The sequence below is a fragment of the Mauremys mutica genome, chromosome 3 (genome assembly GCF_020497125.1).
Source record: "Mauremys mutica isolate MM-2020 ecotype Southern chromosome 3, ASM2049712v1, whole genome shotgun sequence".
In the NCBI taxonomy this organism is placed as follows: Eukaryota; Metazoa; Chordata; order Testudines; family Geoemydidae; genus Mauremys; species Mauremys mutica.
In genome coordinates, this window is record NC_059074.1 from 149,195,000 (window position 1) to 149,214,500 (window position 19,501).

Sequence of the window (19,501 nt, forward strand, 5' to 3'; positions counted from 1 at the left end):
GCAAAAAACCCCCTTGAATGCAGTGTCAAAGCAGTGAAGTAAAGTAATCATATCATGAAAGATAAGAGTTAAATATGAAAGGTCAACCTTAAATTTGTCCCTCTGGGCTTGTACATTTAACATTGTCCCATATTATAGTATCGTCGTGACAAATTTCAATTAGGCTTTCTAATATAAGTATATAGTAGCCACATTTTTCAGGCTTGGTTTCTTTTTCTCTCCTCTACAAAGCAGGCAGTGTTGAAAGAAAAAGGGTTTAATACTTTTTACAAGTAAATGTTTGAAGTCTGTAAGTTAAATCTCTCACTCAGGGTTTGCCTTCTCTGCAGTGTTAGCCTCTAGCCCAACTCACATCTACACAAATAAATCTCTAGCTTGAGTTAAGTGTTACTTTAAGCTTGAACCCATCAGGGTGTGTGAGTTGAAGCAGTGAGGGGATCCAGCTACAGCTCAAGTTAACACATTTATTAGCTATTAATCTACTCACTCTGTGGGCTTGTCTACACTTACCGGGGTTTGACACGCGGCGATCAATGCATCGGCGGTTAAATTGACCGGCGATCACTCTCCCGTCGACTCCTGTACTCCACCTGAACAAGAAGCGCAAGGGGAGTTGATAGGAGAGCGTCTCCCGTCGACATTGCGTAATATAGTTATTCATGTAGCTGAAGTTGCGTAATTTAGATTGATCTACCCCTGTGGTGTAGACAAGGCCTCTGTTGCTAAATCACTGTGAAGTGTTTCTGCAGTAAGGCTAACTCAAGTGAGAGTAGTCCATCTCAAATGTAGTATTTGGAAGGTATGTCTACACAGCAACTGAGCGGGTGCTTCCCAACACGTATAAGCAGACATGCTATCTGTGCTTGACCTAGCATGCACAAAATAGCAGTGTAGCCTCAATGCCGTGGGCTCCACTAGGATTGCACTTGGATGACTAGTCCAAGCTGCTGCCCATACTGCTGCAGCAGCCAGACTGCTATTTTTTAGAGCACTAGCTCAAGCAGAGCTATTGTGTGTCTGTCTAGCCACTCTAAGAAGCCCCCTCCTAGCTGCTCTGTGGACAAATCCCGAATGTAATAACTTGAACTAAGGTGCAGTACAGACAAGACCTCAGACTTTTTTAGATGTATTCAAAACTTAGACTGATTTAGAGCATTTGCTGTCTCAATCTTTAGGTTATATTCAAGTTTAAAAATTCGTACCTTTAGACTACTGAACTCATTTTCCTCAAACATGAATACTAGACATGGAAACATGCTGCGTGTACTATAACTTACTCTAAGCTTGTAGTTCCCCGATATGATTGGTGCTCTACACATGTTTAATAGTAACTAGAATTTCTTACTATAGTCAGTGCTTGTGGTGCCACCTATAGTTAAGCTTGCCTCAGCACTTCCCATTATATTATCCTGTTTTCAGTTCTTATAACTTGGCCAAATTTAAACTGTTAAAGTTGAAATCTTCAAGTCCAGGTGTCTCCTTAAGGCTGAACTCTTTTTACGGAAGGCTTCAGCAGCTGTTTCCAAGAACAACATTAGGGAAAAATACATTTTTGCACATTTTTTACAACCATGTCTTTGAGAAACGTTATCACCTCATCTATAAGGTGCCACAGGATTCTTTGCTGCTTTTACAGATCCAGACTAACAAGGCTACCCCTCTGATAGTTATCACCTCAGTGGCTTGGAGCTGGGACTTGAAATTTGGGGTGGCCTTTGTTTCAGAGAGAGACCTTTTTACCTTCTTATGAAAGGGCAGCTGCCTCCTCATCACCCCTTTATGGCTCGATGTAGGTCTGTAGGCCCCTGCATCGATTTCCCCTTCACATGATGTTCCCAGGAATAATCTACTGAGGTTTATGTCCAATAACAAACCCCTTTCTTGAGGGCTGGTTTATTAAAAGAAAGTCAAAGTAAAGCCTCTTCCTACTCACCCCCAGTCTCCAGCTGGGCACGGCTCCTCTTACTCGAGGTCTCTCAGGTTCCAAGCCTCTCTACTTAGTACAGTTATCAGCCCTTCCCAAGCTCTATGGAATCAGTCTGTCCCCTTGAGGTCAGGAGGTTGCAGAGACCCACTTCCTAGGCCTGTGTCTGCTAGACTGTCTGGCCACTCCTCCAGCAGTTTCCCCCGCTCCTTTCTTCTTGCGCCTTTTCAGCAGGTCTCCTCTTACTTCACCCTGGGCACATCCATTTCCCTTATAAGGTCAAGGTTCCTTCCCTGCCCAATTGGGTGACAGGTAATCAGTCACAGGTGCACGGGAACCCTTGCTCCCTCTTAAAGGGCTCAGTCACCCGTGACACTTCCCTATGGAAAAACAGCCACATTTGGGCAATTTATAAGACTTTGAAAAATCTCAATTTGCATATGCTCAGTAGAAACTTGTTATAGATTATCAGATAAATCGTCCAAAATTCTGTCTGCACTGGGTATGCTCTATCCCCTCACAACTCGTGCATGGACTGGACTGGGCATGCACCTTCCCTACAGTGATGACGTGCTCCAACCCAGAACTGAGCAGTACTTTCCATGCAGTTGCTGCTGCTGGCTTTTGGAAGCCTTTGTGGCACCGGAACTGAGCAGGGTTTTGGATGGTGTGCAGCCATGGGGCCATAAATTGACTAATAAGAATAAAACAAGATATTGAATAACTTATTGTTCAGTGAACAACATATAAGCCAAGTTTCTAATGTGCTGGGGGATGGTCGCCCTCAAGCCCCGCCCCCACTCCACTTCTTTCCCCCAAGGCCCCACCCCTGTCCTACCTCTTTTTGCCCCGCATCTTTCCACTCTGTTCAGCCCCCTCCCCTGAGCGCGCCCAGCTCTTGCTCCTCTTCCCCACCCCCAGCGCCTCCTGCAGGTTGCTAGCAGCCCCCACCACTTTTTTTTTTTCCTGTGGATGCTCCAGGGCTGGAGCACCCATGGAGTCAGCACCTATGGTGCACGCCATCTATGCTGTGGACTGAATGAAAGACTGTATTATAATGAATACCCACAAAGGGGCCAAAATAAGGCAGCATGGGTGACCTTAATGCTGACGTTTCTTAACTTTTGAGTGCTAAAATATTTTGCCACCTTTTAAGTGTGTGTGTGTGTGTGTGTGTGTGTGTGTGTGTAATCTTACATAAACTGACTAATTTACAATAGAAGGACAAGGTGGGTGAGGTAATATCTTTTATTGGACCAACTTCTGTTGGTGAGAGAGACAAGCTTTCACAGAGCTCTTCTTCAGTAGACTGCTTTTAAAGCATGAGCACAAGGGTAAAGTTAAGTTTGAGCTTTCATCATTAACTATATATTTCCTGATATGTGTGCTTCATTTCTTAACCTTATTACTGTATTAATGTTGTTGGTTTCAGTTTGGAATTTCTGTTGCAGTTCACTCCACTTTTTAACATAGCATACAACAGTTTGAACTGCTCATCTGGAACCCTTCACCATTGGCATCCTCACTATTCCATACACTGTTCCCAAATTTTACACTCACTTTATAGAACAGTTAAATCGTTCTGTTAAGAAGCTTGTATACAATTTATACAAAATATCCAAGGGGTTGATTGAGGGTCTAATTAACAACGTCTAATTATCCTCCCTATACAAGGTGAAGTGTTACGGTGCTGTGGATGACACCGATGAAAAGCCATATAAAGAAAAACTAATATATAGGGTTAGATCCATTTTCTTTAACATTAAATAATCTACTGGCCTACTTGGATGAACATATACATACATGGGTTACAGTATTGCTTTTACTCTATGCAAAGATTAGCTCAACAGATTCTTCAGCAGAATTATAAACCTTTGAAAATTGCTGTATAATGGACATGTTGACAGACTATTAGCTACAGTGGTACAAATGCACTGCTCTAACATACATATAGTTGTCTCAGGTTGCTGAATACATTAAACAATATGTCCATTACATATGCAGTAAGGAGGCTTATGTATAGTCTTTGTTGCATGTCATGCCTTTCATTAATAATTAAAGTATTTCTCAGACATATGACCTCTGACATGCTGGATGGGTATCAGTCAGTGAGCTAAGATGTTTAGGCTGTAGCGATGCTGAGATCCTGCTGTATAATTGCCATTCTGGAAAAGGCCCAGGAAGCATTTAATCACCATTCCAATTACAGTGTCGCTGAAGCAGATCAGAGTTTTTCTACTGCCAATTCATTGCTACTAAGTTGTAAAAGAACTTCTGTGCTTCATTTCTTAACCTTACCACTGTATTAATGTTACTGGTTTCAGGGCTTGGCTACACTTACAAGTTGCAGCGCTGGGAGTTACAGCGCTGGTCATGCAGCTGTGTAGGGCCAGCGCTGCAGTGTGGCCACACTTGCAGCACTTTCCAGCGCTGTATTGAGAGATGCATTGTGGGCAGCTATCCCACAGAGCACCTCGTCCCATTTTGGCGCTGAGTATTGTGGGAAGGGGAAGGAAGTGTGCGGGTCATTCCGCTTCCTGTGCCAATGCCCCGTGGTGCATCGCTTCACATCCCAGCATTCACTCTTTCCGGCAACGTTTGGCGCCATTGTGAGTGTCTTTCTGTTTTACTCTCTGTGTGTGAATCGCGATTTCTGTGGCAAATGGAGCCCGAGCTGCTGAGGACTGTGCTGATGAGTGTCGCCAGCACAACACGATTGGCAGTCGAGCTATTCCTTCAGCTCCAAAGTGACAGTGAGGAGTCTGACGATGATATCGATATCGATTCTCCTGCCGCGTGTGACACTAAAGTGCTTGTGGCATTCACGGAAATGCTCAGCACCGTTGAACGCCGCTTTTGGGCTCGGGAAACAAGCACTGACTGGTGGGATCACATCGTCATGGAAGTCTGGGATGACGAGCAGTGGCTGCAGAACTTTCGTATGAGAAAAGCCACTTTCATGGGACTGTGTGCTGAGCTCGCCCCCACTCTGCGGCGCAAGGACACAAGATTGAGAGCTGCCCTGACGGTGGAAAAGTGGGTGGCTATTGCAATCTGGAAGCTGGCAACTCCAGACAGCTACCGGTAGGTCGGGAACCAGTTTGGAGTGGGAAAGTCGACCGTTGGAATCGTTTTGATGCAAGTTTGCAAGGCAATTAATCGCATCCTGCTAAGAAACACCGTGACTCTGGGAAGCGTGCAGGACATTGTGGATGGCTTTGCACAAATGGGTTTCCCTAACTGTGGAGGGGCGATAGATGGGACGCATATTCCTATTCTGGCCCCCCCCCCCACCTGGCATCAGAGTACGTTAATCGTAAGGGGTATTTCTCTATGGTTCTCCAGGCGCTTGTGGATCACCGCGGGCGTTTCATTGACATTTACACAGGCTGGCCTGGAAAGGTGCATGATGCACGCATCTTTCGGAACAGTGGCCTGTTCAGGAAGATGCAGGCAGGGACTTTTTTCCCAGACAGGAAGATCACAGTAGGGGACGTCGAAATGCCCATTGTGATCCTTGGAGACCCCGCTTACCCGTTATTGCCTTGGCTCATGAAACCCTATACAGGGAAGCTTGACAGGAGCAAGGACCAGTTCAACTACAGGCTGAGCCGGTGCCGAATGACTGTGGAGTGTGCTTTTGGCCGTTTAAAGGCACGCTGGCGTTCCTTGTATGGGAAGCTAGACTTGGGGGAAAGCAGCATCCCCGCGGTTATATGCGCTTGCTGTACCCTCCATAATATTTGTGAAGGGAAGGGTGAAACATTCAGTCAGGCATGGACCACCGAGGTTCAAGTCCTGGAGGCTGAATATGCACAGCCAGAGAGCAGGGCTAATAGAGAGGCCCAGCACAGGGCTTCAAGGATTAGGGATGCCTTGAGGGAAGAATTTGAGGCTGAAAGCCAACAGTAATGTTTGCTGCCTTGCATGGGAGTGAATTGCACTGTTTACACTGTTATTCTATTATCCCTAAAATGATTTGCAGTGCCTCTTTCTTTACTGGGCTAAGGTATCTTTCACTATCTGCTATAATAAAGACTGTTTTCAAAGCCAAGAATTGTTTTATTGAAAAGAAAAAAACTTCCTTGACAGACAGACAGACACACAACATTTCATGAACACAAGAGGGCAGGGGTGTGGGTTGGTGAACTGTACAGTCACAAGTTTGCATATGTCCTGTCTGGAGTGCTGTTTAATGAATCCTGCACTTCAGGGTGCATATACTGCATGGTGATGGGGGTTGAGTGCAGAGGGTAAGGGTGGTAGGTATCAGGGCTGGTTGGTGAACGTACAGGTGTTGGAGGCAGCTGGTGGTGGTAAGAACCTGGATGCTGGGGAAAGGTGGTTTGAGCTGACATTGGGGCACAAGGCAAAAAGCTTTGGGACGGGGGTGGTGGTGGTGGAGTAGCACGGTAGTGCTCTGCTTGCATGGCAACGAGTGACTCTATAGAGTCCGCTTGGCGCGACAGGATGCTTAGCAGCCGCTCTGTGCTTTTCCTCTTGGCCACTGCATTTCTCTTGCGGATCCTGCTTTCCTTCTCTCTCCACTCCTTCAATTCTTTACTCTCTCTAGCAGAGTGATGAAGAACAGTTTTCAACATGTCCTCCTTGCTCTTTCGGGGATTTTTCCTCAAATTGTGCAGCCTCTGTGCTGTGGTACATCTGCTCAGTCCAGCAGTCAAGGTCACTGTAGAAAGCCAGAAATGTATACATTTAACAGGGCAGCATTGTATTCACTATCTCCAGACATTAATTGCTACACTGAGGGAGTTCTTAGTCCTCAGTTTAGCATTCTTTTACCACACACATAACACAACAGAAGCCACGAAATGGTGAGTGAGGGGTGCTTATAGAGGGAGAAGTGGGGCTTGAGTGATAGAGGGGTTCTGGTTGCTTCGGGTAATCTGGAGTGATAGAGGGGTTGAGTGAAGATGCAGCTGCAGGGGTGATCTTCACTATCTCCCTATCTCTTCACTAAAGAGTCTCCCAACATTTTTCACAGGAGTTAATCCTGGAAGATATCTCCCTGCTGCGAGTCACTAGGGAACAGCGGGAGGCTCTTTTACAGCAATGTGGATTCCGCCCTGGACCCTATGCGGCTTCCCTGTGTTCAGAAATGGTCCCCCCACCCCTCGCGGCACAGTGGCGCGGACGCGTCAGCGTGACTGGGACAAGGAACACAGTGGCTCTCCCTATAAACCTGCGCAGGCATATTGCCCACGCTCTGGCTGAAACTTTTGCTGAGATCACTGCAGCCGATTACCGCGACGTGATAGACCACATCAATGGGCTATTCCACATCTAGGCTGGCATGCATACAGCCCGAACCCCCCTTCCTCTCCAGAAACATTTCCACCCAGAAAATAAAAGCCGCTTACCGGTAACCCGCTCCTCTGCTTGTCCTTCTGCAACTGCTGGCTGCTGCGATTGGGTACTTTCCTCCTGGCTTGAGAAGAGCTCCTGGCTGCATGCCCACTCTGGGGTGTCTTCCCCCATCCCAGGAGCTTCACTCGCGGTTTCCTCCCACCCCCCCCGCCGCCGCCGCCGCCTCCTCCTCCTCCTCCTGTCCCCCAGCCTGCTCAGAAGTGTCCATCGTTGTCCTGGGATTGGCAGTGGGGTCACCCCCAAGTATCGCGTCCATCTCCCTGTAAAAACGGCAGGTCGTGGGGGCAGCTCCGGATCGGCGATTCCCCTCGCGGGCTTTGTAATAGGCACTCCGCAGCTCTTTAACTTTCACCCTGCATTGTAGTGCGTCCCGATCATGGCCCCTATCCAGCATGGACCTTGATACCTGCTCAAAGATATCGTAATTCCTACGGCTGGAGCGCAGCTGGGACTGCACAGCTTCCTCCCCCCAAACACTAATGAGGTCCTGCAATTCGCCAGTGCTCCATGCTGGGGCTCGTTTGCCGCGTGGAGGCATGGTCACCTGTAAAGATTAACTGATTGCACTCCACACCTGGCTGCAGCAAACAGGAAGGAGATTTTTAAAATTCCCGGGGCATTTAAAGGGCGGGTCACCTGAGGCAAGAGCAGTAGAGTGCAAACTGATGAGCAGAGTGGCTGAACAGGAATTGTGGGATAACTCCTTATTCCCTGGAGGACAATTAAAGCGCTGGTGAGTGTCCACACCTGCTGAGCAGCGCTGGATCACCAGCGCTGCACTCCTTATACCCCAACCGGGATGGGTTTTCAGCCAGCGCTGCAACCAGGGAGTTGCAGCGCTGGTTGTGCCCTGCAAGTGTGGACGGGGTGTAATTGCAGCGCTGGAAAGCCTCCACCAGTGCTGCAACTTGTAAGTGTAGCCAAGCCCTCAGTTTGGAATTTCTATTGCAGTTCACACCACTTTTAATTTAGCATACAACAGTTTGAACTGCTCATTTGGAACCCTTCACATGGCATGCTGGAATGTCTCAGGGCTTATGTACACGGCATGGCAAAGCACACTAGTGGGATGATTTGTAGAGAGCCCTAACATGCTGCACTCCAACTGCCCCGCATAGACCCTCATGGCATGCTCTAAAAGATACCTACTACACATTAAACAGTTTGAACTAAGTACATTTGAAGTGCACCAGCAAGATCTACATGGGGCAGTTGGAATGCACCATTTTAGTGTGCTCTGCAAATCACACCCCTCTAGTGTGCTTTGCTGGCTGCATAGACAAGCCCTTAGTCCCAATAAAAATGCAGATTCTGGGATTTTCCAATTGTTCTGAAATCGTATCGTGCAAATGTATATCAAGTGAACTCTCTCTCTCACACACGCGCACACACAGAGACAGACTTCAAATAAAAGCTCTGAACCAGTATTTAGGGAAATCTGACTCTACTCAAGCATTGAAGGGGGGCTTCGAGCATAGAAAAATTCTTATGCTTTTTAAGAATGGTGCAGGTGCATCAGTCCTGCCAGTGGTGTAAGTGCTTACAAATTAGTACGGGGTGGGCAAACTATGGCCCACAGGCTGCGTCCAGCCCATCAGACCTTTTCAATTTGGCCCTCGAGCACCATTGGCTCTGCCCGCCTGGCGCTCACGCCGGGGAGCGGGGTCAGGGGCTTGTCCTGTTCTGGCGCTTCTACCAGGGAGCAGGGTTGGGGGGCTCCTGCATGTTCAGGATGGGCGTGAGGGGACACGTTACTCTGGCTGCACAACCTGAACGTATCTCACGCACCCATCAGAGCCTGGTGCTACTTGTTGGCTTAGGTGACTCTGATGTTTTAGTAGTGCTAATTTTCCATTGTTGAGGATAAAACAAAGAGTAGTTAGCCAGGGAATGTTCAGTGGTGGGTTTCACATGGGAGGAGATTTCTGAGAGCAGGGGGTTGTTGAATCTCAATGAGTTCCAATGACTGGAAGCTGATGCCGGACAAATCCAGCCTAGAGCGAGAGGGCATGGAAAGGGGGTTAGTTTGATTTAATTATTGTAATATGTTGTTATGATGGTATATTTATAATAGTAAGTAAGGTTTTATGTTTATTTCCACTAAAATGAATCTTTATTAAATAAAGTTTATTTGAATATCTCTGAATCTTAATTTTGTGAGCATTCATGGCCAGGGTTGCCCAGAAGATTCAGGGGGCCTGCGGCAAAGCAAATTTTGGGGGCCCCTTCCATAAAAAAAAAGTTGCAATACTATAGAATACTATATTCTCGTGGGGGCCCTTGTGGGGCCCAGGGCAAATTGCCCCACTTCACCCCCCTCCTCGGGGCGGCCCTGGGAAAAATAAAAGTTTAAAAACCTTCCACATCTCAGCACAAACCGAGTTTTGAGAACTTTTTAAAGTTACCTTTACAAGGTATCACTGGTTCTCAGCATCAGCTAGTGCAGGGTTCGGCAGCCTTTCAGAAGCGGTGTGCCGAGTCTTCATTTATTCACTCTAATTTAAGGTTTCACGTGCCAGTAATACATTTTAACGTTTTTAGAAGGTCTCTTTCCATAAGTCTATAATATATAACTAAACTATTGTTGTATGTAAAGTAAATAAGGTTTTTAAAATGTTTAAGAAGCTTCATTTAAAACTAAATTAAAATGCAGAGCCCCCTGGACTGGTGGCCAGGACCCGGGCAGTGTGAGTGCCACATTAAATCAAGTCGCGTGCTGCCTTTGGCACACGTGCCATAGGTTGCCTACCCCTGAGCTAGTGCTAAAAGGCACTAAAACTCATTAAAAGGGTTGGACAAATATTTTCCATCAAAACCTTTTTTTGGATAGAAAATTAGGGTTTTTTAAAAAGCAGAAAAAATCACGTCTGCTTTCCTTCAAAATTTTTTGAGCTTTTTTTAATTGAAAAGCTGAAATCAGTCTGCCAAAACCTGAACATGGTTTAGGGCTTCAGAAGTGTGTGGCCAAATATTTGCTGCTTGCTGTGTTTGATTGATTAAAGAAACAATAAAAAAAAAATTCTGCTTTTAAAAAAAAAAATCCAAAACTTTTGAACCACGTCAGCTTGTGACCAAATGCCTGAGCCCATCCAGTCAGAGATTTTTCCAGGTTTCTGATACTCTGCTGGCTTCCTTGACTCATATCTGTCTCCATATCTTTGGGTTCATGTAGGTTAGAACATAAGAACGGCCATACTGGGTCAGACCAAAGGTCCATCCAGCCCAGTATCCTGTCTACCGACAGTGGCCAATGCCAAATGCCCCAGAGGGAGTGAACCTAACAGGTAATGATCAAGTGATCTCTCTCCTGCCATCCATCTCCACCCTCTGACAGAGGCTAGGGACACCATTCCTTACCCATCCTGGCTAATAGTCATTAATGGACTTAACCTCCATGAATTCATCTGTTTCCTAGAGACTGGCTCAGTGGGGTCCCTCACAAACGAGACAGTTACTGTGGGTTTGTCTTTAGTATAGCTTATGTACATACTCCACGAACTGAGCATTTGAGCTTGTTCCAGAATCTGGGATGAGCCTATGTTGTGAAAACTGAAATGCTCAAAATAGCACATGCATGTGAATGGACACAGGGTGCTAAAATTAAATTAACCTAGGGGTTCTCAAACTGGGGGTTGGGACCCCTCATGGGGTCACAAGATTATTACTGGGAGTTACGAGCTGTCAGCCTCCACCTCAAACCCCGCTTTGCCTCTAGCATTTATAAGAGTGTTAAATATATAAAAAAGTGTTTTTAATTTGTAAGGAGTGTGTGTGTCTCACACTCAGAGGTTTGCTATGTGAAAGGGGTCACCAGTACAAAAGTTTGAGAACCACTGAATTAACCCCTCTGGAGCCTCAGGGAATGCAGGAGAGCGGGGTCTCCCTTGGTAGGGTTGGGAAGAAGGTAGGTGGTGTAGGATATTGCTCTTCTCATGTGATCCCTCCCCCATGGCTCTCTTGGCTCTATCACTGTTAATCTAAAGTGGCTAATTTTAAATGAAGCTACCCTCCCCTGACATGACCCTCCCTATGGCACTGAAATTATATGTAGACTATAATTTGGCATTTGAGAAGTGAAAGGGATGGTATCCCTAAGGGAAAAGATAACAGCTTGGTTCTTTGTGTTAAATAGCTGTCTGCAAGCCTCAAACTGCTGAATGAGGTTTAGGGTAGGGAAGGCTGTGCCTCCCCAAACAGCCTGGCCCTGCCCCCTATCCGACCCCCACCCACTTCCTGTCCCCCTCAGAATCCCTGACCCATCCTGCTCCTTGTCCCCTGACTGCCCCCCCCAAAGACCCTCCCAACCACCACCCCGGGACCCCCCCCAACCCTCCCCGCTCCCTGTCCCCTGACTACCCCGACCCCTATCCCCCCCCCCCCCCCGAGTCCTGACAAGACTCCTGGAATGCCCATGATCCAACCCCCCTGTTCCCCCATCCCCTGACCGCCCCCCCCCCAACCTTTACCCCCTCCCTGTCCCCTGACTGTCCCTGGGACTCCCTGCCCCTTATCCAACCCCCCTGGTCCCTTTACCATACCGCTTACCCCCACCTCCCCCCTCTCTCAGAGCCTCAGCATGCCCGTCCAGGAGCTGCTCTGGTCCCTGGACAGCGCTGCAGCGGCCTGGCTCCGGCGGGACCGGAGCTCGCAGCCTCGCCCCCTTAACACATGGCTCCGAGCGGGAGGAGCTCAGGCCCCGCCTGAGCCACGCCACTTTAGCTCTGTCCAGGTTCCCTCCTGGACGCGGTGCGCTGAGGTGCCGGGGGATGGGGGAAGGGGGGGCCAGGGGGGAGCCCCAGACATTCTCGTGGGGGCCCCTGTGGGGTCCAGGGCCTAGGGAAAATTGCCCCACTTGTCCCCCTCTTTGGGTGTCCCTGTTCATGGCCTGCCATACAATTTCCATACCCAGATTGTGGCTCTCAGACCAAAAGGTTTGCCCACCCCTGCATTAGAAGCACTAGGTCAGCTGTTACTGGAGAAAGGTTAAGAAATTTTCTAGCATAGACAAGGTTTGGGGAACTGGGTTTCTTACATTGCTTATTAGCAGTGGGGAGGAGTAATCTGGTATTAGTTTTTCATTATGTGCTTAAAAAATCAAGGGGTGGTGAAAGGAAGCTAAACAGATTTTCAGTCCACCGTGAAACATGATTTCATGACACAGCCATTAGTTTCTCTGAGCTACACTCACTGCTTTTCAGCAAATAGATTTCATTGGAAAAGCAGAAGGTGTTTGGATATTAAATAGCTTTCTGGATATCTCTCCTCAGTTTCTTTCTAATGCTCAAAATTGACCATTTACATATTCTTGAAGTTCTAGATTGTCTTCTATCTTTTAGATTTGAGTTACTGTACTTAAGCACAATACATCTAGCAGTCTCTGCTGTGAGGATTTGCAGTTAGGATTTTAGTCATGCTGGTGTAAAAAAGTGGGATTATATATTGTACCTATGTAATTTATTGCAAAAACACTGGCAGGGACTGAGCGGGGTTTTGTGCCTTGAGTTGTACCACACTTTATGATAATGCTTAGCGACGCTGCTAGTGATAAATGGAATACTTAGTGGAATAGTGAATAGAATCCAGTAAAATGCTTTGAAATGTTGTTGGAGTGGATGAGCTCAGATCTTAGTACAGTTTCACTACGAGTAAGTAGAAAAGTACAATCAGTGGTAAAAGAATTTAAAGAACTCTTCATGCTGCTGTATGTGATTCAGATTGCCAGTAAGTTATAATACCAGTGTATATATTTGAGATTTCAAGTATGTTAATTTTCACAATGATAGTTCATCTCTGCACAGCCTTCATTTTCCATTATGGTTCTTTGCATTAAAAAAAAAACAACCAAAGAAACAAAAAAAAACCCACCACAACAAAACTCTAGTTTAGGCTGAAGGTTGGCTTATGAGGCTTTGGCCTAAAAGTCGTTTTTTTGTTTTTGTTTTTTTTAAATCTGGTGGTGGGGGTGGGTATAAATGTTGGTTAGTGAGTTAAGACTTTAAAATGCAGTGTGTGTGAGAGGGCATGTGTTCACATACGTGCTTCTAAATCCTTAAAATGGCTTCTTCATCTACTGGGGAAATTTGCAGACATTAGCAGGGAAAGTGAAAGACAGGGTTGCCAACCCTCCAGGATTGTCCTGCAGTCTCCAGGATTAAAAGTCACTCTTTAATTAAAGATTATGTCATATGATGAAACCTCCAGGAATACATCCAACCAAAATTGGCAACCTTAAAGATAACAGTTCAAATTACCTAAGAATTTTCGTTTGTTATACTAATATTTAAACATACTTCTTTTTGCTAGTGTGTAAATATCACTGTAACTAGTTTTGCTTGAGGGCAGACTTGTAAATTTCTTCCTCTATCAAAGTCCCTATGTTGCTGCAACTACTTTCTCCTCTATCTGTTTAAAGGAATATTGTGTTCTCTACTACATGAACTTTCCTTTAGCCAGTGAGGCCTATAGAAATGTTACATCTGATCATTCTCTATCCTCAGGGATTTTCAAGCTGCCTTGAAGTATCTTCTGCCTCTAATTTACTCTGTCATGCCACTTGACCTGGGTAGCTTGTTTCACTTTGTAGTTCCTGAATCCACAGGGTAACTTTACCTCAGTTAAATGGTTTCTTTTCTGACACTGTACCTTCCAATTGGTATTAACTTTATAGTCTCTCTTTAAGCCAATACCATTAGTTTGATTTGATTTATTCATATTTGTGGATGTCTGAATACTAACTTTAAATTATTTACAAGAGTAGGTTGTAAATTATCTATAGAACTCCATAGTTTAACAGACACAAGTTATACTGTAAAATGCATAAAGTATGCAATTCTCCATTAGCGATCACTAAGTGTGAGGTTGACTCTTGTGATGCAAATATGAGGTTAGAAACCTACCAGCAATTAAATGCACAGTCCCTGGGTCCCCCACAGGATCAGTCCCCTAATATAGTACATGACCTGTTGTGCCATATTTATAAAGCTTGACCTAAAAAATCAGGCTATGTCTACGCTACCATGGTAAGTTGACTTACGCTATGCAACTCCAGCTATGTTATTCATGTAGCTGGAGTCAACGTACCTTAGGTCGAGTTACTGTGGGGTCTACACTGTGGGGGCAGTGGTGAGCTTGAGCCGGTTCGCACCGGTTTGCGCGATCCGGTTGTTAAATTTAGCAGCCCTTTTAGAACCGGTTGTTCCAGGACAACCAGTTCTATAAGGGCTTTATTTAACAAAAGCTCGGGCCCAAGCTCACTTCCCCCTCCTCTCCTGCTCCGCCCCCTTCTCCTCCTCCTCCCCTGCTTCCCACGAATCAGATGTTCGCGGGAAGCCTGAACAAGCGGCAGGCAGGCAGGTAAGCTGGGGCGCAGGAGGGAGGGGAGCGGAGGTGCGGCTGGCTCAGCAGCTCCCGGGCCCGGAGCGCGGTCAGAGGGCAGGGAACAGGGGGATTGAATGGGGGCAAGGGTCCTGGGGAGGCAGTCAGGAAGGAGCAGGGGTTGGATGGGGTGGCAGGGGGCAGTCACGGACAGGGAGAAGGGGTGGTTGGATGGGGCAGGGGTCTCGGGGGGCAATCAGGAATGAGAGGAGGGGTTGGATGGGGCAGCAGGGGGTAGTCAGGGGTCAGGGGAGGGGGGTGGATGGGGCAGGGGTTCCAGGGGGGCATCGAAGAACGCGAGGGGTTGGATTGGGTAGGAGGCCCGGGGGGGGGGGGCGGCCACAACCCCCTTGTGGGGTGAGGAGGAGGGAACCTGTTGTTAATATGTTGGCAGCTCATCACTGTGTGGGGGGGTCTATGAGAGAAAATCTCCAGTCGATTTACCTTAATCTTCTTGTAGGGGGTAGAGTACAGGGGTCGACTGGAGAGCAATCTGCAGTCAATTTGGCGGGTCTTTACTAGACCCGTTAAATTGACTGCTAGTGGATCGATTTCAAGAGTGTCTATCCCTGCTGTAGTGTAGACTTGCCATCAGATTCTCTCTCCCTCTCCCTTCTTCCCCATTCTTTATATAGACTAGTAGTCTTTAACACAAACTTTCTGATAGAGGCTTATTGTTTCAACATATTTCTTTTTTATTTAAATGTTTTAAGAGATTATAATCTTAATCGTTAACATATTTTATACTCAATTCAGATTTCATTTTAAACAGGTTTATTTGTAAAAAGAAAATAAAACTGTAATTTAAATAAAATAAAAAATCCAATTTAAATAAAAAAAAATCCTTGATTTTTTTAATTTGTTTTTATCCACCCTGCACAAGATTCCCCATTTCTATATTGACTTGGAGTTCTAGAACCATGATACCTTCCTCATCTTTACAAAAATAATTCAGCTGAACTTTATGAACTGTAGTGGCTTTCTTTTTCTGAAGATATATTAAGAATTTTTCAGTTTCAGCCTTATCTTCCAGTGTTTTGGGGAAATGGGTTAGCTATTAATCATTTACAGCGAAATATATGATGGAACCCTTTAGTGAGTTTCACTTTAAGTTAAAAATCATAACTTCATATTGCACTGTACAGAACCAGTGTGAGACTTTTGTGGTATTACATACCTGATCTTGCTGTAAGTGGGTATAGCAGGGGCAGGCAAACCTTTTGCCCTGAGGGCTGCATCGGGTTTCGGAAATTGTATGGAGGGCCAGTTAAGGGAAGCTGTGACTCCCCAAACAGCCAGGTGTGGTCTGGCCCCCGCCCCATATCCTCCTCCCTGCTTCTGCTCCCCCCTGTCCCCTGACCACCTCCCGAACTCCCACCCAACCCCTCCCCTCATTCCTGAATGCCCCCCCTAGACTCCTGCCCCATCCAACCCTTCCTCCTTCCTGACTGCCCCCGGGACCCCTACACCCATTCAACCTCCCCATGCCCCGCCCTCTGATCACCCCGACCCCTATCCACACCCCTGCCCCCTGAACTCTCCTGCCTCCACTCCCTGCCCCCTTACCGTGCTGCCTGGAGCACCGGTGGCTGGCGGCGTGGCTGTGGCTGGAGCCAGCCACATCACCGTGCAGTGCAGAGCAGCGGGTCAGGCTGAGGCTCTGCAGCTGCGCTGCCCGGCTGCCCAGAGCATTGCACCTGCGGCATGGCGTGCTGAGGCTGCGGGGGAGGGGAACAGCAGGGGAGGGGCTGGGGGCTAGCCTCCCGGGGCAGGAGCTCAGGGGCTGGGCAGGAGGGTCCTGTGGGCCAGATGTGGCCCACGGGCCGTAGTTTGCCCACCTCTGGAGTATAGCTATGTGTAACTGGCATACTTATACATGTTTTCTACTGTAGTATCCAGGTATACCAATGTGTAGCATTTAGTAGAGGCTTTTTTGCTAAACGCCACTAAAATTAAAAAAAAATCATATGTATTTTACTTTCAAAATATTGATTCTGTGACATCTATGGTATGGCCTTAACTGAACTGTTGTCGGACTCAGGATTACTCTGTTCTCCTGACTTCCTGTCCTGTGCTCTAACCAAAAGAAAGCACTGCTTTCTATTTAGTTTTGTTATGATCTCAGTCTTGCTTCCAGTGGAGTGGGTGGCTAGACTTCTGTTGACTTCTGGAGCAACAGGATTGGCCCATGTTATAAATGCCTGCCCTCCCGTCCATTTCCCTAGTTAAGACCTAGATTCAGCAAAGCATTAACTAAGTACTTAAGTACATTGAATTCTGAAGTGACCTTTTGTGACTAAAGGCTTGTCTACACTTAAATGCTACAGTTTAGACACTACCTACATCATTGGGATGGATTAAGGTTGCCAACTTGGTGGTAATTTAAAAACTGGACACTCCAGTAGGAGTGCCGGAACCTCTCCTACCCCGCCTCTTCCCCCTGAGGCTCTGCCCCCATCCACTCGTCTTCCCCCAACCTTCTCCTCACTTGCTGCTTTTCCCCTGCTACCCTCCCCACCCCCACCCTCGCCCAGGTCAGGAGGGACTCGCCTGCAGAGCTGGGGCTGGGAGCTGCAGCCTCCCGACACAGATAAGAGGTGGCTCCAGCTGAGGTAGGGGCTGGCATGGGTGATGACCTAGATCCTCCCCGCCCACAGTAACCAGACTTTGGGTGTCGGGTCAGTAGATCTGACCGGATACTGTCAGGTCCCCTTTTCGACCAGACTTGATGGTCGAAAACACTGTTGCCCCCATCTGAAGGTCTTCCATGTTGTTTTAAAGGAAAATGATGGATTGATTGGAATCCGAATCTGGTGGATTTTGGTAGGATGATCTGTTTTTCAGTTAGTACTACGCAGGATACAGCTTTGTAAGGGTATGGCTACACTGGCGATTTGCAGCGCTGGAAAGCCTCCACCAGCGCTGCAATTAGTAAGTGGCCACACCTGCAGGACACTTCCAGCGCTGCAACTCCCTGGCTGCAGCGCTGGCCGTACACCTCACTCAGCATGGGGAATAAGGATTCCAGCGCTGGTGTATCCCAGAATGCTTTTATAAATTACTCTTTGTTTTGTTATGCAGCCTCTCTTTGTTTTGTTATGAACGAGCTCCGATGATCGAGCTCCGTTGCTTATTTAAAAAACAAACAGAGCTCCTGTTTGCTGTGATCATCTGTACCTGGCTGTAAACAATCAAATGAGAGGCAGGGAGGGAGTGAAACAGCGGGGAGTCATGTTGGCTGCAGGCTGTTTGCAATTAAGAGTTAAGACTAAGGGGTCGGAAACATGTTCTGATTTTTCAATGCAGGAAGCTAAACACACAGTGTTGGCTCCAAAAATCCCCTCTCTCTTCCCCCCCGCTCCCTGTCACACTAGACCCCACTCCACCCCCCTCTTTTGAAAAGCACGTTGCGGCCACTTGAACGCTGGTTTAGCTGCCCATAATGCATCACTCCCAACAGCGCTGCAAATACTGCAAATGTGGCCACACACCAGCGCTGGCCCTGCACAGCTGGATGACCAGCGCTGCAAACTACCAGCGCTGCAAACCGTAAGTGTAGCCATACCCTAAGAAAGAATTGTTGAGTTTCTCATCAGCTTCTGTTAATGTATCCAAATTAAATAGGCCTTTTTAGGATTTTGCTTTATCTTTAATTTCTTGCATTGGCAGTTTAATTCCTCTTGTCTTCTGGCTGAATGCAACCTCAATTTCTAGAACTTTGATTTGATTCTAAATCTATTCACTATCTTGCTGATTTTGGTTCTTTCTGCTTTGTTTTTCAGTTGCCTTGCTGCATAGCATTGAACTGAAATTTAGTAATAGAGACTGGATCCAGAATGTACAACCTGCTCAACTTGTTCTCTATTCTTTTATTGTGGGGTAAAAAAAAGGATGTGCCAAATATGTAGTAGCACATCTCCTTTCTTCTGCGTGGTGCTTGACCACTGTGAACTTTCCTTCTTATGTGAACAAGAAGCTGAAAGATTTTGTGTGGTGACGTGAAGTTATTCAGCCCGTAAGATGAATGTGTGGGGACTGTTTATAGCACCGCTCGTTCAAAACATCCAGCTCCTGTGCGGTGAATGAGTGTCATTTTTTCCCTTTAACGTAGCAATATATTTCCTTCCCTGTCCATGCTTTAAAAAAAAAAAATCCTATTAAGACTTTGGATTGATAACTAGCAGCTGAGGCAGTTTGGTTATGCCTCTGAAAGCTGCCTTTGTCATTGCCAGCTCTGATGTCACCAGTATGAACCACCCCTACTCTGCCTTGCTTTCTCTTGACTGCCCTTTGGGGTTTGGTGGTTTTGCAGAGAAGCTCCTGCCTGGCATATTGAGTTAGTCCAGAATGTCTGTCTCACAAGCAGTGAGTACTGGACTGCAGCATGCTAATGCTGTAGGTGTGGGCTCACCTGCTGTTTTTAATTGCAGTTCTTCTGAAGGTAGATAATCTGTAGAATGTCAATGCACATATTGAGTATCTGGGTCTATATCAACCAGATGATGTATTTGTATGGCTGGATAGGGCTGCTCTGCTTTTCTTTTCCTAGGATTTAATGTTTCTCCTTTGCACATACCGCTTATATTTAAAATTAGCATGTGTGTCTGTGCATCTCCTGCTGTAGCTGGCAAGTATGTCTGACTCATACCTGCAGTAACCTGTATTCTACTGGGATTTTTTAGTCAATTATAAACCAACTTTCACTTGTGCAGGAATTCAGAAGCATCTTAAATGTCCTGAAATGCCTGGCACTAAGATATGAGTAATCATATCTGGATTTTCCCTATGTTACAGGAAAATAATTTAAAATGCCCTGTT

The 19,501-nt window shown here is 46.6% G+C and overlaps 1 protein-coding gene across 2 annotated transcripts in view; it reads left to right on the plus strand.

Annotated features, from left to right (window-relative positions):
• Window positions 1-19,501, plus strand: part of ZFAND3 (zinc finger AN1-type containing 3) — a 257,521-nt gene that overhangs the window by 47,492 nt on the left and 190,528 nt on the right. The window lies entirely within an intron of this gene.